The sequence below is a fragment of the Vespa crabro genome, chromosome 16 (assembly GCF_910589235.1).
Source record: "Vespa crabro chromosome 16, iyVesCrab1.2, whole genome shotgun sequence".
NCBI classification, from domain to species: domain Eukaryota; kingdom Metazoa; phylum Arthropoda; class Insecta; order Hymenoptera; family Vespidae; genus Vespa; species Vespa crabro.
Window position 1 is genome coordinate 1,466,414 of NC_060970.1, and position 5,714 is coordinate 1,472,127.

The 5,714-nt window shown below is 26.1% G+C and overlaps 1 long non-coding RNA gene across 1 annotated transcript; it reads left to right on the top strand.

Annotated features, from left to right (window-relative positions):
• The first annotated feature begins 2,354 nt into the window (after positions 1-2,354).
• LOC124429768 lies at positions 2,355-4,207 on the top strand. Its single transcript, XR_006943547.1, has 3 exons — positions 2,355-2,442; positions 3,016-3,409; positions 3,503-4,207. It is a non-coding gene; the product is annotated as an uncharacterized LOC124429768 (long non-coding RNA).
• The last annotated feature ends 1,507 nt before the right edge of the window (positions 4,208-5,714 follow it).

A 5,714-nucleotide genomic window follows, 5' to 3' on the forward strand; every position in this document is an offset into this window, starting at 1 on the left:
GACCGAATAGAACACGCGCGCCTGCGTATACGTCCTGACATATGTGCGACACGTGATGTTGGTGCGCATGTGCGTCCAATCAGTTGGGGTCTTTGGATCTTCTCATCTTTTGTTTATGCTTATTTCAGTTCTGAAGATCCACAATAAGTGTAGGCAATGCGGTCGTCAGTTACTGTTAGTTGTAAGGGATGATTAGTTAGTTGAAAGAAGATGATGGAAGAAAAAAGAAGTAATTTCTTGAAGTAATCTTGAACAAAGAACAGGTGTTTCATTTTTTGTTTCTTTTCATACATAGTAAAAGCAAGTAAGTATATATGTATAAAAATACTGGTCTAAGAAAGTAGATTAGTTATTTTTTTTTGATATAACATATTAATTTATTAAAACTTTCTTTTTGCATATTTTTTGCCATTAATTCTTTGCAACGTTATATAACTTTAAAATCATATTTAACGCTCATCTGTATATTGAAAATTTCATTTTATTTTATCAGTAAAAAAGATATTTTTACTTTATATATACAAATTTTCATATGTTTAATAAATATATATTATATAATAAGTATATACTTAGTATATATATATATATATATAATAATATAATTGTATATATATAATAGTATAGTTGTAGAAGTAATATTATAACTTTCACTTACATAGTTCTGTTTGTATATACGGAAAAGAAATTAACTTATAGAGGATGAGATTAAAGAAAAAGGGTCACAGTAAAAAAATTGAATGTCGAACAAATTTATTGTTTATAATGAAGGTTTTGTGTAAAAGTCTTTATTCTTTTAGAGAAACACCGTTATTTATTGGAAATTATTAGTTCTTCACGAAAAGCATCACTTTCTTTTAGAAACCGATTAAACATTTCTGATGGTGCTTAACTTTCTGATTATACCGAATTCTAATATTTTATTTCAATTATATAATATTTTAACTATTATACAAGTTTATACTTTATACAATTTAACTATATTATACTATTATAACTATATTATTAAATCCTTACAGATAACCATGAATAATAGAGATAAATATTGTTTTTCACAATATTTACACGAAATATTCAAATTTATTACATAGATAAATTTACTTATTATTCGATTTATTATTTGCTTGTACATTAATATAAAAAATATAAAAGACGGTGTTCCATAGATAGGTCTTCGTCATTTTTGTTGCCGGTTTCGCTGAGATCAGTTGGGATCAGCATGTGGTGACGAAGTTTTATCATCTCGTAATTATAGATAATAAAGATTTTTTTTTTCTAAGTTACTAATTCGTCCAATGTACATAATCGATCACCAAATATGAGATATTTACAATATAGTGCAAATCAAGAAAATGTTGCATTTTTGAAATGTTGACGAAAATAAAATTACCGTCTACATATGTCCACCGCCGTGCTATTGCGTCATTTTTTTTCTCAAATTTCTGGCCTTTATTTTCGTGATATGTTTCTGCCCTTGTTTTAAAATAACTTAGTCCGTACTCTTTTCAACGAGTCGAATAGAAATAAACGAAATATTCGTTTATTAGATACGTGATAGATGCGATGGACATCAGCTATTGGCTTTCAAACTACTATTGATAGTCAATTGTAAAATTCAGTAGCGAAAATGGATCTTTATTAGCTAATTTCGATTCTTGAATTTATAAAATGGTTAACGGATTACAGACAGATTGTTGAAGTGGAGTCTGAAAGTTGTGAATACGGTCCTTTTCCGATCACGCATGTTTATTGCTTGATGACTCGTTGAAAGGAATATAATAATTTATCACTTATTAATCCTATTATGTGTTATACTCGACTTTTATCTAAATCGTATATATTCGTGTACATACATATAAACTTAATATATTGTATATGTAATATATATATATGTGTCTACATTTCTGATAGATACTATACATGAATACTGAACTATAGATGTACGTACATATATCTCACGTATACGTTGTATATATGACTCGTCATGGATAAATATGTCATTTATTTATTACGGATACGCACATATATTCTGTAGAATTCTCAAAATTAAGGCATTTCTTTGTCTCATTAGCGAGCAAGTGACCTGTTTCGTCCGGAATTGTTAATATCAAGCACATGGTATAATACATAAATAAGACATCGAATGCTACCTTATTTATAATATAAATTAAGGATAAATATATGTAAATAGATCGGAAGAAAATGGTAGGATTTGAAAGGAAAGAAAGGACATTCTATAAGAGCTTGTGTTGTTCTCAAGAGAGTATTATATTATTGTTTATGTTATAATGCATACTACATATACTGCCTGCTATATATTATATGTAACATACATACACATTTTATAGATATAATACATAAAATTCTACGAGTCGACGAAGTTGAAAATACAAAGCACAGTGAAAGTCATGTGTTATATTTTGCTGTTTTTCTTATGTAGTCGAGGTAAGCTAAATGTGTTGTTAAAAAAAAAGGTCAAATTTGTTTTGATATATGAAGAAACGTAAATACGAATAAATCTTCTATTACATTATCAGAAATGATATTGTTAATGGTTCTCGGAAATTTGTTTTCGTGTACGACTTTATGAGAGATTTGTGCCGGGGATGGTGTACCATAGTATAAGTGACTTCTTCTACTCAGAATGATACGATACCTACTCGCAATAACATTCTCGGCTATTCTTCTGTTACATAAGTATTTGCATGTTAATTATTCCAGTGAAAATTTAACTATATTTTGTTTTAGAATAATTAATAATTATCATAATTATTAATAATTATACTATGTACTTTTATTAAAAAATAATTAGCATCATGAACATTATTAATATTTTTTAGACAATACTGTGATTCGTAGGTGATATTATTTTCTAATTCTTTTTATTACCGTTATAATGTTCTTGTTTATTTCATTATTACTTTTTATTAGTAAGAATTCAAATATTTCTTTTTTTAATTATATACTTTTAACGATTTTTTTGTACTGTACAATGATACTGATATTGCTTTCTTTCAGATTATGATTGCAGTTGTTCGTGCAATCATAGATGAATCGATCTTTGTTTCGATAAAATAAAGAAGGAATTGTGAAGTAGATTTGTTGTTAATGTTTTTCTGTTAATTTAAATTTGTTTGCGTTTTATGATGTTAAAAAACTTTTAGGAATATGTTTATATGAATAATTTGGGTGCAAAGCAGTCATAGAATCAATATTTATTCGTATAAAATTTTATTTTTCTTTTTTTCTACAATCAGATATACTGTAGATTCTTATATATAAAACAAGCAATAGATATTCGCGAATTAAATTCATTGTTTGCCTCTTAATTATTAAATAATTATTGCGTATTTGAGTCAGTGGACCATGGAATATGATCAAGGAGCTATTACACTTCTGTAGAAGAATATTGGTAAATAAATGTTTAAATTTAATAGCTAATATAATTCTACATTTTTTTTTATTACGATAAATTTAATAAAAATTGTGTTTAATCCTTTTTCAGATTTGCATTGTCATTAAGTCAATGTATTACAAATTCAATCTAATTAATTTTTCATCTACGTCGATTTATTTCATTTTGGACTTCTTACGGAACAGCTTACATAAATTTCGAACTACAACGGGGCGAGTGTTTTGAAGCTATTGTGGATCTTAAGCAGTGAGTGAACAAATTTAAGTCCCTCCAGTATATATTATGTCGAGGATGAAAGATTCGACTTGATATGAATTACTAGTTGTAATTTTTTCTATTAATTGTTGACGAATAGCCATTAATAATCAACTTTTTGGATTTACTCTTGAATGGTATAGTTTTAATTGTTTTTTTATTGGGCTTAATCTAGTTTCATCATCTTAGGATAGTATTTTCTTGTTCTATTAATGAGTCATTTAATTAATACGAGTCATGCAACAACTCAGCAGTGTGATTTAAGTGCGATTGGTTGTCACAAATGGTGACGAAGGGGCTCACACGTTGGCTTCTGTAGCATTTTCACTATGCGTGCTTGAACGTGTGCCAATTATGTGGATGTTAACAAAATTAATTATTATAAAAACCATAAAATCTGATTAATTTGAATAAATATGTTTTTGCACATGTATTTAAACGTTATATTATAATCAAACATCGTAACACAACAAGTAAGCCTTTCGAGATCTTCTTTAGATGCAATAATCGAAAACAATTCATCCAGTAAAATGAAATCATTTTTGGCCTAGAAGTACTAGTAACATTCTATTTCAGTTTGTGAAGATATGTTTATTTTTAATTTCTAACGTTTAGAAAAAATTAATAATCGTTTGATATCTTTCAATCTAACACTATTTGGCATCTTTTGTATTTCCATGTTGTTTCAATGTATTTCTTATATGTTTCACTAATTTTATAAGCTCTTATTTATTTTTTCATATTGTTAAATTGTTTTTTATTGTCTTGTTTTTTTTTTATTGTTTTTTTTATATTCTTTGAAAAATGAGCCCAATGTTGCATTTATAGTTTTCGTGATGTTTATTGCTATTCGATAAGTTATTCTGAATCATTTTTCGTAATCCACTAATTGTGCAGTTTTTAATAATAATTCTATAATATTTATTCTATATTCAGTAAAACTTTATTTTTTTTCTTTATTTATTGTTTCGTATAGTATATATTTATTAAAAAGTGCCTTGTCGAATGTATATAAGAAAAATATTCTATATATTTTCATATATTATCTCATAATACGAAAAGAAATTAGCGATTAATTTCATGCTTTTATTATATTCAGTGACATATTTTGGTTTCAAAATACGATTGATTTGAATTTATTCTTGCCTATAATCAGTTATTTCTGCTGTTTTGTACTTTGTAGTAATGGCATAAACGTTTCATTTATTTTCTTTTTTCAGTTAAATTTTCCCGTTTTTAATTTTATACCGACAAAATCTCGATATATTGGTTTTATTAGAACGCATAATTCCAATGGCATGTTTTTTATTTTTAATTATTGTTAAATACAGTTTAGGCAACGCATATTAATTTTCAACATATGAAATAATTTATTGAAAATTGATTGTGACAATTCAATAATTTTTAGATGCGCTATTATTAGAATTTATGTTGTCATTACCTATATATATCTTAAAGTGATAGCAATAATTTGACGCTGATTCATATTATTTATAAATTTTTATGCCAAATCTTTGTAGGTTGGTTTATATTGTTTATATGGAATAAATCTCTTAAATTGCATTAATGGTTTATTAATGGTGACATCCATGTGTATACATTTTTGAATTTATGAATAAACAAATTTATTATAATTTTTATTTTATGTAATCAGTATATAGTGGAAACTATATTATTATTTGTTAAATTTAAAAATCTAATAATTTGTAAAAATCTTATGAATGGTATAATCTTTCCGAATATTGGCTATTTTGTAATGACTCTTTCAGAGCAGTCATTTGAATTTTTATTTTTACTTTTTCTTCGATCTTAATTATTATTATACATAATATAATTTTATTTCATCACAATTTACAGGAACTTCAGTCGGGTTACAATTTTGCTTATTTTGCTTAAAATCAAAAATGAAAAATTAATTTTTATCAAATCGTCTACCTATCAATATATTGCACTAAAGCATTTCAAACAGAAATGCAGCTGATCAATACAACCTGGGAAGTATATGGCTTTTTGTCTGAATTTTAGCACTCTTTGTTCTAAAATTTGC